The following is an 18486-nucleotide window of genomic DNA, read 5'->3' on the forward strand; positions in this document are numbered from 1 at the left end:
CCTTGAATCTGGAATGACAGCTCCACCTTCGCTGATCTCCCATGACCTTGTTATTTTTTAAGAGTAGAGGTCAGTAGATTTGTAGAATGTCACTCAGTTCAGGCTTGGTTTTTGTTTCCTCTTGATTAGATCGATGTTGTTCATGTTTGGCAAGAAGAGTGCAGAAGCGATCGTGCATCCTTCCTGGTGCTTTTCCCTCTGCAAACTCACGCTATCTGTTTGTCCCACTATTGGTGATGGTAACCATGGTCCGGCGTTTCGATCATCGATGAGCACAATAAGAATGGAGGGACCAACGAACAACCCACTGTGCATTGGAATCCAGTTAAGATTTTTGTTTAGACGAACACCATACATGTTCCTAAGTGTTTTGTGTCTCTGTTCTCAAGTTTTTGTGTGTGTTGCACATTTTCTAGTTTTCAGTGAGTTTGGAACAATCAGGCAGTAGTCGTGCTGTCACAGATGGATTCTGGGAAAGAGAATTTAGAACATTTCCTGGCTGGGCGCACACAGACCCAGACTGGGAGTAGATGGGCTGATGGACGGATGAGGGCCCCCTTGGAGTGCACGGGTGTTAAGGCCGATGGGGTGGCAGAGGGGCACTCTGGTCTTGGGACTCATCAAAGCCAGAGATGGACCTAACGGCTTCCCGTCTGGTGTGACTGGTCCCTGCCATTCTGGTCCAGACTTCTGGCCTTTATGCAAGTCTGCTGGTCCAAGCCCACGAGAAGGACGGTTGTCAGGCCCCTGCTGTGACCCACTTACTGCCACGGCAAATAGAAGAGCAGTACTCAGCTGAGTAACCAGGAAGCAGCAGCCAGCAGAAAGGTGGTCCGAGGGAAGCTAGGGGAGGCGGCTGTCAGCACCCCCAGGTCCTCTCCAGAGACACATTCCTCACCTTTGCAGTGACGTCTGGGTCATGCCAGGGCCTGTCACCTGGGGCTCTTCCTTCAGGGAGCCAGGTCCCGCTGTGGAGGCACTAAAAACAACACAAGCAAAAATAGACCTGAAATCGAACGATTTGAATCGCGCAAAGTCCCCCCACAGGACAATCAAGAGTTGACTGAATGGTGGAATGAACAAGACATTAAAAAAAGACGTGAGACGTAATGTGTGTTTATCTTTGTGAATCAAGCACTCCTTTATTTTTATTTTATTTTTTTTCAAGATTTTATTTATTTGACAGAAAGACAGTGAGAGACGGAACACAAGCAAGGGGGAGTGGGAGAGAGAGAAGCAGGCTTCCCGCAGAGCAGGGAGCCGGATGAGGGGCTCGATCCCAGGACCCTGGGGTCACAACCTGAGCCGAAGGCAGATGCTTGATGACTGAGCCACTCAGGCGCCCCTCCTTTAGTTTTTAGTAATAAAGTACATCGCTGTGTTCCCAGAGAGGCATTAGGGGCTGTGTGGGGAGGCGCAGCGACGGTCTTCCAGTCTCGCGCTGGATCCTGAGCCCCCATGGGCGATCGTGACGCACCCGCACGTGGCATTTCCAGAGGCAAGATGGTAATATTCTGTTGCTTGGGGCTGAGAGAAGGCGTGACCGAGAACCTTGGCAAAGACGGAGAGGAAGTAACAGGGTTTGCAGGAAACAGTGAGATGAACCAGGAGCCAGTGAAGATGCTCTGTGCGTGGGCAAAGCTGACAGATGAGAAGTGGGCGTCACTGCAAGTCTTGGCCCGGCCTCGTGCACCCGACTTCCGGAAGCGAGGCTGTATTTCCAAGCGTCGCCCTACCTCGCCCGCGAGCGCCTGGGCCGGGCTGCTGGTCACCCCGCGCGAACGAAGGTGGGGTGGGAAGGTCAGAAATCCCATGCCCCGCGTTCCTTCCCCGGCCAGTGCTGACCCGCTACTGTGCCCCTGGCGCCTCTTTGCTCTGTTGCAGTGCCTGCCAGACGGAGAGGCTCATTTCTGAGCACCGGAGCCACTGTTCACCCACAGATCAACCACGCTTCATGACAGACCGCTTCCGCTCCTCCAAATTCACTTTCTACTTGTGATACCGTCTCCACGTGGACTTCCTATAATTGCAGCAAGTGTGTATCTACCGCCCGGTGTTCTCGTGACGAGTGCGTACCTACCGCCTGGTGTTCCTGCCCGGAGTGTGTATCTACCACCTGGTGTTTTTGCAGCAACTGTGTATCTACCACCCGGTATTCTTTTTTTTTTCTTTTTGATGATTTTATTATATCTTTGTTTATGAGGTACATTATCAATAACTGACAAGGATGAAAAGCAATTAGAACACTAACACATTTCTAGTAAGAATACAAAATAATACAGTCACTTTGAAAAACAGTAGACTTCTTTATACATTTGCTTTGTATAACCCAGAAATCCACCCCTAGAAATGTCACCAAGAGAAAGGCAAGCTTCTGTTAAAACAAAATCCATTCATGAAATTCTAGAATAGCTTTATTCCTAATCCCTCAACTGGGAACAACCCGATGTCTTCCAGTTGGAGAATGGATAAACAAACGATGATACATCCATGCAGTGGGATACATAGAAAGAATTAACAACTGATTGACACAACATAGATCAATCTCAAATGTATTATGTTGTATGAAAGAAGTCAGACATGAAAGACTGCATATACTATATGATTCACTTAAATGTCATCCTGGAAATGGTAAACTAAGAAGCACAAAAGACAAACCAGTCTTAGGGTTCAATAATAGGGGAAGGGGTTGGCTATAAATGGGAAAAGGGAACTCTCTGTGGGTGATGGAAATGTTCTGTCTTGAATGAGTTGGTTTTCAATAATGATGTGCATTTGTCAAAACTCATAGAACTGTACACTAAAAATTACGAGTTTCACTGTATGTAAGTTATACCTCAAAAAACTTGACTCAGAAACAAACTACTGTTCTTTCAAATGATATAAAATACTATTCTTGACTCATAATCTAAAAATGTTACTCAAAATTAAACTACTGATTTCTAATGAAAATTTAGTAGTCTTTCCTATTAAAATATTTTTCTCCATACAGCTTTTCTTACTGAGCGGTAAGTTTACTTAAAGCTACTGTTCTAACCACTCCCATGATCATATTTTGAAAAAACACTTTCAAATATCTATAAACAGAATTCTGTCCTAAATTTGAGCTATTAAAACCTATTCTTTGCTTAGTTTTTCATAAGTGGTAGGAAGTACCTCATCTCTGAGACAGAAACAAGCTTTTCTCTTCTCTGTCACATACTCTTTTTAAAAAAATTTTTATTGTTATGTTAATCACCATACATTACATCATTTGTTTTTGATGTAGTGTTCCATGATTCATTGTTTGTGCATAACACCCAGTGCTCCATGCAGAACGTGCCCCCTTTAATACCCATCACCAGGCTAACCCATCCCCCCACCCCTACCCCTCTGGAACCCTCATTTTTTTTTTCAGAGTCCATCATTTCTTATGGTTCGTCTCCACCTCCGATTTCCCCCCCTTCATTCTTCCCCTCCTGCTATCTTCTTTTTTTTTCTTAACGTATATTGCATTATTTGTTTCAGAGGTACAGATCTGTGATTCAGCGGTCTTGCACAATTCACAGCGCTCACCATAGCACATGCCCTCCCCAGTGTCTATCACCCAGCCACCCCATCCCTCCCACCCCACCCCCACTCCAGCAACCCTCAGTTTCCTAAGATTAAGAATTCCTCATATCAGTGAGGTCATATGATACATGTCTTTCTCTGATTGACTTATTTCACTCAGCATAACACCCTCCAGTTCCATCCACGTCAATGCAAATTACCACCCGGTATTCTTGCGGCAAGTGTGTATCTACCCTCCGGTGTTCCTGCGGCGAGTGTGTATCTACTGCCTGGTGTTCCTGCGACAAGTGTGTATCTACCCTCCGGTGTTCCTGCGGCGAGTGTGTATCTACTGCCCGGTGTTCCTGCGACAAGTGTGTATCTACCGCCCGGTGTTTCTGCAGCGAGTGTGTATCTACCACCTGGTATTCTTGTGGCAAGTGTGTATATACCGCCCGGTGTTCCTGCGGCGAGTATGCATCTACCGCCCGGTGTTCCTGTGGCGAGTGTGTATCTACCGCCCGGTGTTCCTGCGGCGAGTGTGTATCTACCGCCCGATGTTACTGCAATGAGTGTGTATCTACTGCTCGGTATTCTTGCGGCAAGTGTGTTATCTACCACCCGGTATTCTTGCAGCGAGTGTGTATCTACTGCCTGGTGTTCCTGTGGCGAGTGTGTATCTACCGCCTGATGTTACTGCAATGAGTGTGTCTCTACCGCCTAGTATTCTTGCGGCGAGCGTGTATCTACCGCCCGGTGTTCCTGCAGCAAGTGTGTATCTACCGCCTGGTGTTCTTGCGGCAAGTGTGTATCTACCACCCGGTATTCTTGCAGCAACGGTTTATCTATCGCCCAGTGTTCTTGTGCCGAGTGTGTATCTACTGTCCGGTATTGTTGCAGCAACAGCAATTGTGTATCTAGCACCCGGTGTTCCTGTGGCGAGTGTGTATCTACCACCTGGTGTTCCTGCGGCAAATGTTTATCTAGTGTCCAGTATTCTTGCAACAGGTGTGTATCTAGTGTCCGGTATTCTGCTTTTCATTCATTGTTATTTCACCTGTTAGAATTAGCATGGTCTCCACCCGTGTGTTTTAGAAAACAAAATAAAGTTTCAACCTATTTCTCATGTTTCCGTTATTATAAATAGCATTGATATGAACATGGGCGTTTTTGACATCAAGGTAGAAGGATCAAAGAATGATTTTAAATACCTGTTATATATTCCCAGGTAGCTTTTTTTTAAGATTTTATTTATTTATTTGAGAAAGAGAGAATGAGAGATAGAGAGCATGAGAGGGAAGAGGGTCAGAGGGAGAAGCAGACTCCCCACTGAGCCGGGAGCCCAATGCGGGACACGATTCCGGGACTCCAGGATCATGACCTGAGCCGAAGGCAGTCGCTTAACCAACTGAGCCACCCAGGCACCCCCCAGGTAGCTTTATAGGAAGAACAAAACCACATTTCCCCCCCCAATTACCACTTTCCCTAAAAGCCTCTAACTCCCAATAAAAAATACATTGCTGGTGCTGGAATCTTGATAAGTTGAAATGCTCCCCGCACGCCCCCGCTTCCTCTTGCTCCCTCTTCTCTGTTAGGGGCTGGCATGCAAACAGCAGGTAGGATGGGAACCTCAGAGTCTCTCGGCAGGTGCGTGTCAACCTCGTTTGGGGAAAAGTGCTCAGACACCATCTGAACGAGCGGAACCATCTCATAAGCTCCAGTTTTATCCGTTTTTATCTTTGATAGTGTCGTGTTTTCTGATGGTGCCCGAACCTGTATGTCTTCCATTAGTGATGGGGTCTGTCTTCTCCTGCAACGGGACCCACCTGTGCTTACGTGTCTGAAGACGGTCCAGCAACTACAACGGCTGGTCAAGGGAAAAATGAGCACCAATTTTATCCATTTTTAATATTTTATTGGATGTTATGTTTTTTACACTTATGTTCCCAATTTTTAATCTTCACTTAAACATTTTAAGTTGTGGGGCGCCTGGGTGGCGCAGTCGGTTGAGCGTCCAACTCTTGGTTTCAGCTCAGGTCGTGATCTCGGGGTCATGATCTCAGGGTCATGGGATCAAGCCCTGAGTCCGGCTCCGTGCTCAGCAAAGAGTCTGCTTCTCCCTCTGCTTCTCCCGTTCGTGTTCTCTCTCTCTCTTTCTCCAAAATAAATATATAAATCTTTAAAATTTTTTTAAGTTGCATTTTTCTTGTGAAGAAGCTGTTTTGAAATTAAATAATTACTTTTAAGTAGGTTAATAAAATCTGAAAAGCTCAACAGAGCACAAGTAAAAAGTGACCACCTCCATCAAGTCTCCCCATTTCCTTTCCCAGAAGCAACCAGTCGTTTTTTTATTAATTCCCCAGATCTGTTCGTTGTGTAAACGAAGTGTACATACTTTTATATTTATCTATGTGCTTTTGTTTAAAAGCACTGAGACTAGCCACAGACACACCACGTTAGTACCTTGCCTGTTTTTAATCTTCACAACGTACCCTGGAAACATTTCTGCATCAAGATGTGTGCACTGTCTCCTTGTCGTGACAGGTGTATAGCATCTCATGCATGGATCTGCCACTGCTGGGTGAATGGCCTGCTTTGGGTAGTCATTCCGGTTATTTCCAAACTCCTGTTGCTACAAGTAGTGTGCAGTGAAATCCTGGTTTCGCATCCATTTGTGGGCGTGTCTGTAACATAAATGTTTAGAAGAGGAATTGCTGAGTCAGAGTATCTGAATTTTAAATTTGATAGCTATTTATGATTTTCCCCACAGTTTTTAATTTGCTTGTTTAATGTGATGAGTGAGGTCAAACTTGTTTTTCGTTTTCTTTTGTTGTTTTTGTTTTTGTTTTAAAGTAAGTTCTTACGCCCAGTATGGGGCTTGAACTCACCACCCCGAGATGAAGAGTCCCATGCTCCATCGACCGAGCTGGCCAGATGCCCCTTTTGATAAATTAAGAAGCCATCTGTCTTTTCTGAGAAATATCTGTTCTTGTCCTTTGTGTTTTATTGGGTTTAAACAATTGATATATAGGAGCGCTTTATGTACTTGAGAAACTAGCTCTTAGCCTGCGTGTTACAAATGTTTTCTTTGGTTTTTCCCTGGCCTTTGGTCTTTGTCCATTATACTTTCCTGCAGAACTTTTTAAGATGTAAAATTAAGTGTGCAATTCAAATATATACACGTGTATCTTCTGTGTGTCACGAGTTTTGTGTCGTCATCCACATCTGACATCATGAGCGTTTCCTCACCTTCCCAACTGTCCCTCCCTCTTCCTGCAGAAAACCCTGTGCCCGAAACACGACGGAGCTTACTCACGATGCTGCCCTACAACACGAAACAGTCTCATCCCTATAGTACCAGTGCATCTGCTTCTGAAAATAAACCTACCGGGTAAGGTTCAATATTTCTTTCTAGTTCTTTTTGTCCTTTGAATATGTCCCACAAATTGGTGTGTAATTTATCTGAATGCATTTCCTCTCTGTGTGGTATGGAATCAATTTTTTGTAAATATAATTTCATTTGTAAGTCTTTTTAATAAAAGTGCCATCTGGACTTTGTGTCATACTTAGGATAGCTTCTCCCACCAAGATTATATAGAACTTTCTCCATGCTTCTTGAAGTACTTTTAATTTTTTATTTTACATCCAGCCGGTGCAAGAAATACAGAATGTAATAGGCTAACTAACAGAGTGTTAGAATGGTTTATTTTTTTTAAGTTTTTTATTTATTTATTTGAGAGAGAGAGAGAGCACGAGCAGGGCAGGGAGCAGCAGAGGGAGAGGGAGAAGCAGACTCCCCGCTGAGCAGGTAGCCCGATGCGGGACTCGATCCCAGGACCCCAGGATCATGACCAGAGCCGAAGTCAGACGCTTAACAACTAAGCCACCCAGGTGCCCTATTTTATTTTATTTTTTTAAAAGATTTTATTTATTTATTTGACAGACAGAGAGAGAGAGAGCACAAGTAGGCAGAGCGGCAGGCAGAGGCAGGGGGAGAAGCAGGCTCCCTGCTGAGCAGAGAGCCTGACATGGGTCTTGATCCCAGAACCCTGGGATCATGACCTGAGCCAAAGGCAGACGCTTAACTGACTGAGCCGCCCAGGTGCCCCTATTGTTTTAAAGATTTATTTATTTTAGAGAGACCTAGCGTGCAGGGGGAGGGGCAGAGGGAGTGAGACAAGCAGACTCCACCCTGAGCAGAGCCCGATGTGGGGCTCGATCCCAGGACCCTGAGATGAGGACCTGAGCCAAAACCAAGAGTCAGACGCTTCACTGACTGAGCCACCCAGGTGCCCCTAAAATGTATTTTATTTCTGTGAACGATACATTTCATTTGGTTTGTAGAGTGTTTACTGACGCTGACAGCTGGGATCTGTTGAAAACGGGGTTCTAGATAACCACCCTGGTTTGTGCAATTACAGGAAAGACTGCAAAACAGCATTCTGACGTGCTCCCCTCACGAAAATAGGCTTGTGGTTTCATGCCTAAAATTGGAGCTAAGTCACTAGGTGACTGTCCAGGGACGTCTCCCCCGAATGGCCGAGACGCTCTTCCTTCTCTGATCGGCAAGAACTACACGCAGACTCAAAAACTTCCTCCTGAGTGAGATCATTCATCTATTCCACAAAATACTTGGAATGTATTGTGGCCAGTGGACCATGCTTCCAGGCTGGGAGGGATCCAAAGATAAATCCAAAGTAAAACCTGGGTTTAGCAGACTTGAATTCTCACGTGTGGAACGGCGTTAAGCCAAGTCCACAGACACCTGTAAAGTTACAGTGGCAGGTGTCTCGGGCGGGGGCGGGGGATGAGTCAGGTGTGTGGGATCCAGGTGGGGGCTTCTTCCTGCTTGAAAGCATTCCCGGACGAAGTGGCGTCTGCACCAGCCAGCGGGGGGCGGGGGGCTAGGACATGTGGGATGGAGGGAAAGGGGCTCCTGGCGCCAGAGGGGGGAGCTGAAAATGGAAAAGTCATTTGTGAGAATCAGAACTTCCAGAAAGGGAAAGCCAGAGGACACTCACTGGCAGGAGCCCGGAGAGCGTGGGGGGGGGGGGGGGGAGGAGGCGAGTGTGAGTGTCAGAGGGTGATGGGGTCGCAGGGTCCTAGATGCGACCCCTGCAAGACAGGAGGCTGTTGGGGCTTTCACATCCCAGCATATGAGAGGGAGCTGCTTGGGACCCATTTGGGGACCGTGAGCCCCTCCGTCCAGTAACAGTGACGTGGAGGGAACCAAGAGGTGGCCACGTGGATGGCGTCATTGGGTGAGACCCTGCAGGACCTTGATCGCAGGTTAAGGACTTAAGGACATTTCTTTCTGAAGGCAGTAAGATTCCTTTCAAGGCAAATCTGACGTGTGCCAGGAAGACTGTTCCTGCCCACGCCTTTGGCTGTTTGGAAGGTTCTTGCAGCCAGAAGTGCTTCTGCTGTCATCGCTCTGGGAGGGACGCAGTCCGGCTTCGTGGTTCCTCACGGTCTGCGGCCCCACCTGAGGGCCAAGTGAGGAAGAGGACAAACCGGCTGGGTGCTTTCCTGGGGGCAGGCGAGGGGCTTGGAGCCGCACCCGGGCTGAGCTGGGAGGCAGCAGGAGGTGTCTGTGGGCTGGAAGCCACCGCAGAGCCAGGAGGACTGTTGCTTATGAGGGACGGAGGGTGGGATGGGGCCGCTGGACATCCATGGCCTGAAGGGTTGAGAGCAGGGGAGAGCCAGGTAATCAGGTCTGCCTCAAATTGTCCGGGGCCTGGTCTGCAACGTCTGCCTGCAGGTGGGAGTTGTGGCCGAGACCGTGGGCGATGTTTTGAGCACCCAATGCTCCTGATGCGGAGATATATAAACATGGTGGTGAAGCAGGAGGAAGACAGAGCGAGGACACACGTGTTGTATGTGCGTATACACACGTATAAATATATGTTGTGTACATAGTCCATGGTGGGTGGAAGGGAGACAATCAGATATTTTTGTGGGCAGCCAAATACTTAAAAATGATTTCCTAGGGGCGCCCGGGTGGCTCAGTTGTTAAGTGCCTGCCTTCAGCTCAGGTCATGATCTCGGGGTCCTGGGATCGAGCCCTGCATCAGGCTCCCTACTCAGTGGGGAGCCTGCTTCTCCCTCTCCCTCTGCAACTCCCCCTGCTTGTGCGCTCTCTCTCTGTCAAATAAATAATGAAAAAAAAAATGATTTCCTAGCAAGGCCTTCATAAACGGTTCCTTATGACACATGTGTGACTTTGAAGCATCCTGATGTGTAAAGGTTGTTTTTTAGGGGAGGGCGAGGGTTGTCACCAATGGGTATCCAGTGGGTCACACCCAGCCCGGTGGCACCTCCGAGGGGTCCCTGAGCTCCGGGGTCAGCTCAGTCCTTGCATTTTTAGGTCCGGCACCTGGATTTTCTCTGTCCACCTGGGGACAGACTCAGGTTCATTAGAATTCCAGCAGCATGATTTGTAAGGGGTTTTCCTTTCCAGCAACTGGAAGGCATGCTGCAGGAGGGGAGCTGCTGGGACCTGTGCTGGAGTGGATTCCCGTCTCAGCCCATGGTGCTGATTCAACCAGGCGTTTTGGGGAGGGTTCCAGCTTCTCTGATTTTTTCCCACGTTGACGAGTGTGTTATTTGTGTTGGGAAATCAACATGACCCGCCTCCCAGCAGCCTCGGCTCTCCCGCCTCTGCAGCTCCAGTAAGAGGGCGTAAGCAAGACAGATGGAACATTCTGGAGGCTACACAAACTCTTACAACACACCTCGTGTGCCCCTTACTGATGTGCGAAAGGGCGGCCTGGACGCTTCCCTGGAGCACGGCTTCCACTGCGACTCTTCAGCTCCTGATGAACCCCTAACCTTGAACAACCTCTGGCTCCGCCATGTTGCAGGCTTGTGTGTATGCGGGAACGTCTTCCCCGGGAGAACGTTAGAGAGCACGAGGTGGGGTTCCCCTCCCAGGCAGCCGGGTCGGAGCCCCGAGGGGCACCAGCTCATCCCAGAGGCTGGAAGGAGGCACGGCTCAGGGGAACCAAGTGTCTTCGGGGTTATTGGCGGGCTGATGCGCGGGTGAGGACCAGCAGAGTGCGTCAGCTTAGGAAATGTGATACTGCACGCACTTGTGTCAGGGTTGACTTACCAGTATCGATGCACAGGGATCTAGCAAACCGTTTGCCTCTGTTCTTCTGGAAGATAAACATGGAAAGCCCCCAGGGTTAAGGGTCGTTGACCCGGGGGAAATAGTGCCGGCCTGTCCGCTCCTTCCTGGCTCGCCCCTCTTCAGCTACCAAGCCCGCAGGGGGTCAGGATGACCAGATGAACAGGAAGAACGGGATTTGCCTCGAGGAGGCCAAGGTTTCCGAGACGCTCCGGGCCACTGGATGGATGGCTGTCCCTTCTCGAGGGGTTGGTGTTTCCCTCTGCAGAATGAAGCTCTAACAACCAGTGCATGGAGTCGCTGCGAGAATTTAGTAAACTATTGTGGGCAGAGTGCTCAATAAATTATAAGCACTCAAAAAGTGAGAGAGCCCTCAGTATTTGCCCTAAAATGTCACTTTGCTTTTCGAGGCAGCTAAGAGGAAAGACGCTGATGAGACGCAGGGCTTCGTTTTTGGTTCTGTTGGCATCTGGGGTCCTAGGTGTTGTTTCTCTTTCCACATAATTGAGGTTAAGTTATAAAACCACAGTTTTGCTGGAAGCTCAGAAGAGACACACTGTTCTTGTTGTTTGTTTGCGGGTGAGGATGAGACAAGATCTTGCATCCTTCCGCCCAGGGAGGCGAGCTGTATGTAGGTTCTAGAAGGTTGTGAACAGTCAGGAGCCGGGAACATCAGTCAGGCAGAATCCCACGGGGCCGAGGCCCGGGAGGCGGTGTGACCGCCACAGGCAAAGCCACCAATGGGCGCGTGCATCTGGGGCTGTGTGTGCACCCCCCACCGCTTTACAGAAATAGCAACTGTCATTTTTGACTTCGTGTTTTATGACAAAGGACAATGGCTATAGGATGGAGAATACGAAGTTAATGAGGACAGTGTTGTTGATGTTGGTGTAAATGTTGGTTCAAGGACCTCAGACGTTATACATTTCCACACCACGCTCGCCTGGTCCTGCCGTGACTCTCGGGTTTAAAACCTTGGCACGCTCTCAGGCTCTTCCTTCCCTGTGCCCTTCACATCCCAAAGGCGCCCACGGCGCCTCTGTGTCCCTCTCTCATCCGCACCATCAGCATGGGTTGGGTGCTCTTTGCTGGATGCATCAGCGTGGATTTTCCCCGCAGCAGAGCCTGATATAAGGACCTGCAGGGAGGGCACAGAAGGATAGTGGAGGAGGAAAGGCATTACCAAGGGTCCACACTGCTTTGAGCAATACAGATGTCATTCCACTGGGACCTTTCAGGAAGTGTAAAGATGCCTCCGGAAGACAGGCTTTTATACCGTGCTTCTGTCCCCTGTCACTAAGGGGCGACCCCGCACTTGCCTGGGGCCTGGTGGGCACTGGAAGACCCTGCCTGTCCCCTGGGCAGTGGTGACAGGTTCCTAATAGTCTTCCTGCCTCTGTGTCTGCCCCCTCTCCCCCCCGCCACGTGTAATGTTGATGTGGCCTTCAAAGGAACAGCTGCTTGCATGGACTCCTGTGCTTGAAAGCCTTCACAGTATCCCTGAGAAGAGATTAGCAGCTTGGGACGGCTCTCCAGACCCCTCGAGCTGACCTTGCTGGCGCCCAGAACTTCCCACCCTCCAGTGTGGTCAGGCTCTCCCCTCGCTTCTTCCCACCATCTGAAACCCTACCTGTCCCTACCTGGGCACACCTCACATGTCACCGGTGTCGGCCCTCCATTGCTGCACACAAGTTACCATCCATCATGCAGATGGTCCGGCTGAGCAGGTGGGAGCCCAAGGGGTCAGCTGGGGGGCCTTTCCCCCGGAGGCTCTGAGGTCACTCTGCTCCCCAGCTCATCCGGGTTCCCTGCTGACCTCAGTTCCTTGCTGTCACGGGAAGGAGGTCCCTTGTCTAGGTTGGGGTGGCTCTCAGCTCCTGGAGGCTGCTCTCTGGCCCCTGCATGTGGCCCACCCCACCTCAGAAGCAGGAGGGCCCCCTCGGGGGAGATCCCCCCACGTCAAGTCTTCTTCCTGCAGGAGACTCAGTGCTTGGCCCGGGCCCACACGGACAAGCTCCCTTGTGCCAGGTAAGGTAAAACCATCACATTGACTCATTCCACCCACGCTCAGGGGAGATGAGATCACATAAGGCTGAGGGTCATTGGGGTCACTCCCGGAATTCGGCCCTCCACACCTCCTCTCCCAGATGGCCTCCCCTGGCCCCTTCCAGCCAGCATTCTCCTTCCTCTGTGCCTCATAATGCCACAGTAACGAACTCACTGTCTCAGCCCTGCAGTTCCCCAGAGCACCTCCTCTTCCGCAAGAGTAAGGGGCCACTGGCCTTGCAGACCTGCTGTGTGTCTTCCCCAGTATTGGTTTTGTGCCAGAAGGTATTTGGGTATTGTACTACATTTAAATATGGAAGGACACATGAAGGACAAGAACTTAAAATGTGAAAGGGAAAGTGCAGAGCTGTTTAATAAATGAAGTTCTATGGAAGAGGGAGCGACCTGCTGGGGGGCACTTGACCCAACTGCAGCATCCCGGGGATGGATGGCGCACACCGCCTCCTCCCCACAGTGACATCCACTGGAGGCACCGTGGCTTTGCGGATGTGCACACCCTCGATGGCCCAGGCGGCGTCACGAGAGTCCTGGAAGGGACCACAAAGATCTGAACTTCCTGCTTTGCATGATTTTGTGGGGTTTTCAGAGATCACGTCCGGCCGCTTCCGGAAAGAGGACAAATAACTTATTCTCGAGTGGCAGTTTGGTTGGGCATAGGACCTTTTTTTTTGGAAATGATTCAAATAAAAAGACCTTTAAAAAAAAACAAACAATCAGACATTTGGAAGAAGGGGATCTAGTTTCTCCTGTAAGCTGTACACAGGGCAAATCTTGTGCACATGATAATCGTGGACAAGGCTCACTAGGAAAGCAATTGGTAGAAGCTGTATTCAGACTGGCAAAAACGATAATGTTAAAATTTAAATCTAACTCCTGGGGCCCCTGGGTGGGCTCAGTCGGTTGGGCGTCTGCCCTTGGCTGGATCATGGTCCCAGGGTCCTGGGATCGAGCCCCACGTCAGGCTCCCTGCTCAGTGGGGGAGTCTGCTTCTCCCTCAGCCGCTCCCCCTGCCTGTGCTCTCAATCTCTCTCTCTCTCTTAAATAAATAAATAAGATATAAAAAAATTAAATCTAACTCCTTTGCAGAGTTCACAATTACACAAAAATATGTCATTTTTATCCAGTAGAAGTTTATTTTCACAAGTTTTAAGTCAGAACTTAATTCTTAATTCCATTTCTTATCATCCAGCTGAGCCCATTTGTATGATCTGCCACCGTCTGCCATGTGTTTTTACAACAGTAGTAGGTATTTCCGTGGGCTCCTCAGCCTGGGAGCACCCGGGCTGCGACACGATAATCAGTCTACTGTCCACTGGGTCCCGACGTGGCTCTTAGCGGCCAGGTCTCTGTGCGGGGGCCCCGGAGCCCCCAGATCACATCGGGACACAGAGCTGTGAGCAGTACAGTTGCCCGAGAGCCAAGTGCAGCTGGCCATTTCACAGATGAGGACACCGAGGCGTCCAGAGATTTAAATAAACAGTCCAATGCCACACGACTCGTCAGTGGCTGGGGCATCTTCCCCTGTGGTTCTGGGTGATGCCGAGTCCATCTGCTATACTTCTTTGCAGAGACTGACCAATGAGGGTTTATTTTCGGGGCAGACTTCTGCAGGTGAAACAGGCTTGTTGAAAATTCCTTCTATTTATTAACACCCTGTATCTTTTTATTTTTTAATTTATTTTTATTTTTATGTTTTTAAAGATTTTATTTGAGAGAGAGGGAACACAAGCAGGGAGAGGGGCAGAGGCAGAGGGAGAAGCAGGCTTCCTGCTGAGCAGGGAGCCCGATGTAGGACTCGATCCCAGGACCCTGGGACCGTGATCCAGCCAAGAGCAGATGCCCAGCCGACTGAGCCACCCAGGCGCCCCCAGCCTGTATCTTTTAAAAAAAACCTTATTCTCAGACTGACTTAAGATTTGTGGCTTAGGCTGTTGGCATTAACCAGAGGGAGCCATTTACCCGATCTGTAAACCTCTCTCGCTGTCCTGAGGCCCGGCCAGTGTCGGGGGTACAGGTCCCCCTGCCCGCCTGGTTTCATGGTTGGATTCAGCACATCTCCCCAGCGTCCTGCTCTCTGAACCCACACACACGTCCCTGAGGTGACAGTGTGAACTTGCCCGTGCTTCTGAGCACAGCAGCGTGGCTCAGCTCCGTGTCAGCCCCAAGTGCAGGGAGATACTGGTCCCTGGATGCACGTGTGTCCTCGCCAGGACTGTCCAGACCTACGGGACGTGTTTGGGCCCTGTTCAGACCTCAGGACACTGTGGCACGCAGCCCTCTTGTGGTCACCGTGGACTTCTGGTGGACTTGAACCTGGGGAGGAAATCTGCTAGTGAGTGGACACCTGTGCGTTGCATCCAAATAGAGAACCGGATGAGCTGATCCCAGGCCTTGCACAAAACCCTTCTTGAGGATTTTTAGTGCCTCAACCCTGCCCTAAGGGCACACTTACGCTGCGAACGAAAGCGACAGCCCTGAGGCCCACTGGGGACCCGCAGAGTCACCACAGCGGCTGTTACTCCTGCCCCCTGGCCAGTGTGCGTTCCTCCCAGGCTCTTCTTGCTTCAAGACGTGCTGCTGCTTATGGCTGGAGGCATGAGCTCTCACTTCTTGCGCTTCCGGCCGCACGCGGTAATTACATGGGGGAAAGGATGACCTACTTCACTGGATTAACTGGGTATCCACACAGAAAAAAAAGAACTATGACCTTATTTCATAACACGCACACAAGGTGACCCAAAACAGATCTTAAACTTAGACACAAAAGGTACAATTATAAAATTTCCATAAGAAAATATGGAAAAAAGATTTTTGAAACTTCGGGTTAAGCAAGATTTCTTATGACACAAAAAGCACAAAGAAAGAAAAAGGTGATATATTGAACTTCATCGAATTAGAACATCTCCTCTTTGAAAGACCCCATTAAGAAATGAAAAGACAAGTCCCATACTAGGAGAAAAGATTTGCAAGGGACATGTCTCTGGAAGGACATTTCCCCAGAATATGCAAGAACTTCTTACAGCTCCATGGGAATAAGACAGACCACCCAATGAAGGTTGGTGACCTGACTGCACGAACGTGCATAGCAGGCTTGTCCCTAAGAGCCGGGCCAGGGAAGAACCCAAACGTCCATCGGGAGGGGAAGGTGTAGACACACAGCGGATGCTGCTCAGCAGTGAGGAAGGACACATCCCCGACATGGCCGCACGGGCACATTCAGCAAAAGAAGTTCACAGACGTGGATGACACCTCGGAGTCATGCTGTCCAATGTCACGCTGGAAGCCGTGAGAATCAGAAAGTAGGCCCGTGGTTGCCAGATGCGGGGAAGACAGATGCGAAGGGGTGGGAGGCTGGAGTAAACGTGGTGTGGCTCGATTTCGTGGTACTTATTCGAGTTTATACAGCTGTCCAAACTCAGACGACCGCCTGCCTGAGGTACGAGCGTGCCGTCTATGAATCCCCGGTCAGTGGATTGTCACCTGCCTCTGCGCCTCGCTTCCGCAAGATACTCAGGTCTCTGAGTCCCGACTGCTGCGTCTGGAAACTGGGACTACAACCGCATCGACTTCACAGGATTGTTGGGACGATTTAGGAAGATAGACCGCGTTGTTTCGGGGCCTGGCACGGAAATTAAAATATGAGCATTAGTGGGTTTTTTCCTAATCAAATCATGACAGAATGAAGTTTGTGGTTCATGTCACTTTAGAAGAGCTGCATCTGCAGTGCTCAGGGTCCTGTGCACATCTGCCTGCCGCCCGCAGACCATGAGGCAGAACACACACATCACACCCCGGAAAAGGACCTTCTCTTCTGCCGGCTGTCAGCCGGGATGTCGAGCTCGGCCTCCTCCCTGCGCCGTGTGACAATCGTGGACCCGGATCCAGAGAGGAGGCCCAGCCCTTGAGGATTAAACGAACTTCCTTTGGGGCAGAGCTGTCCCATGAAATGCAGGCCGACGTGAATTCAAATGGGCTCATTTGACCAGCGAGGCGTCAGAACAACACGTCTTAGCTTGTGCCTGGTGCCCTGTTTCACTGTGTTTTTCTGCCCTCCCTGTCTGTGACTGCCGGTCTGCCCACAGGCTGGCCTCAACCATGTGCCTTAGGATTGCTATCGAATAACAACTCCTGTGCATGCGGTCAGCGCCTCCCCTGTGCACCCCAGTTACATCGCACCGGATCAGCGACCCCACGCAGTCCCCTGCAGAGCCTCCCGAAGCAGGCAGCCTCCAGCCCGGGCGGCCTCCAGCCTAGGCAGCCTCCAGCCTGGGCATTCTGTGCGGGTTCCTGGAAGGAGCTGGCAGGGGCGATCTTCACTTCTGATCTCAGCTATCCGAGCTGTGTTCCCTCAGCCCACAGGGGGTTTCGGTGTCAGAGAAGAGTGGAGGGTGCGTGATGGTTGAGGCAAAGCCCAGCGTCGGACGAGGCCGGGTTCGGCACTGCTCGTGCAAGACAGGGCTTTGTGTTTGCATCCCTGCCTTCAGGAAGCCTTTCTGCTTGCAACTCCCCTCTGTGTTGACTTTTAATTCCAAAGGTTCCCCTCCTTTGAGTTTTGCTCGAGTTTACTTAAAAACACACTGGGTGCTGACAACGTGCGGAATGTTCCACTCGTTCTTTAGGCAGTTTGCTTCGGGGTCGAGTGTGGCCGATGGTCAGCTCTGCTCTTTGTTGGCCACAGGACTTGGGGCGGGACCCTCAGCTCTGGCCACCAGCCACCCTGGTCATGCTCACGTTTCCCTCAGGGCCTTTGCATTTGCTGTCCAGCTGCCCGGCCTGCTCACCCAGGATTTCTGAGGATGGGTCCTCATTCGGATCTCAGCTTAAATGCCCTCTGTTCAGGGGTGGGCGCCTGGCTGGCTCAGTCGGTGGGGCGCGTGACTCTTGAGTACCTCCTTGCAGGGCTAGTGAAGATTATGTGAGGGGCGTCTGGGTGGCTCAGTCGTCAAGCGTCTGCCTTCTGCTCGGGCCATGATCTCAGGGTCCTGGGATCGAGCCCCGCATCGGGCTCCCTGCTCAGCGGGGAGCCTGCTTCTCCCTCCCTCTCTGCCCCTCCCCCTGCTCGTGCTCTCTCTCTCAAATAGATAAATAAAATATTAAAAAAAAAGAAAATTATGTGAGAAAATGTTTGTAAAGGGCGTGGCATACAGTGAGTGTGCTGTGAACAGTGGCCCGGGTCATGATTACGTCTGCCTGCATTTCACTGCCCCTCCGCCCCCCCGGACTGGGAAGCCTGTCTGGGGCCCAGATCAGGTCTTATCTGCACGCTTCATATTGCTATGCGTGTACTAAACACTCAGTAAAACACTGCTTAAAGGAAATAAAATTTCCTCCCAGTAGATCAAGGCCTCAAGTAAATGAAATAGAAAAGACACCAACTTCAGGGAAGCTCATCTTTTATTTTTTATTTGTTGAAAGATTTATTTATTTATTTTAGAGAGAGAGAGGGAGGGAGGGACAAGCAGGCTCCCTGCTGAGCACGGAGCTTGATGCGGGGCTTGATCCCATGACCCTGAGATCATGACCTGAGCCAAAGTCAAAGGTCACACGTTAGCGGATGGAGTCCCCAGGCGCCAGGTGAGCTCATCTTTTAGACTCAGCCCAAGGGCCGTCCTCTGTCCTCCCTGTGAGGGTTTTACAGACTGCCCCGTCCTGCGAGGGCGGGGGGATCAGGCGGCATCTGTACATTTGATTTCACTCGGGCTCATGGACACGCTTGCCTCTGGGAGGCTGCTCGGACGTTGACTCTTATTTATTGTCGT

The 18486-nt window shown here is 50.2% G+C and overlaps 1 long non-coding RNA gene across 1 annotated transcript; it reads left to right on the forward strand.

The window, feature by feature from the left end:
* The first annotated feature begins 1706 nt into the window (after window positions 1-1706).
* On the forward strand, window positions 1707-8309 carry LOC114215682 (uncharacterized). Its single transcript, XR_003610611.1, has 5 exons — window positions 1707-1787; window positions 1885-2152; window positions 3713-3905; window positions 6811-6922; window positions 7953-8309. It is a non-coding gene; the product is annotated as an uncharacterized LOC114215682 (long non-coding RNA).
* The last annotated feature ends 10177 nt before the right edge of the window (window positions 8310-18486 follow it).

The sequence above is a fragment of the Eumetopias jubatus genome, unplaced genomic scaffold, assembly GCF_037043125.1.
Source record: "Eumetopias jubatus isolate StellerSeaLion01/CBP00866 unplaced genomic scaffold, mEumJub1_p1.0 scaffold_12, whole genome shotgun sequence".
Taxonomy (NCBI): Eukaryota; Metazoa; Chordata; class Mammalia; order Carnivora; family Otariidae; genus Eumetopias; species Eumetopias jubatus.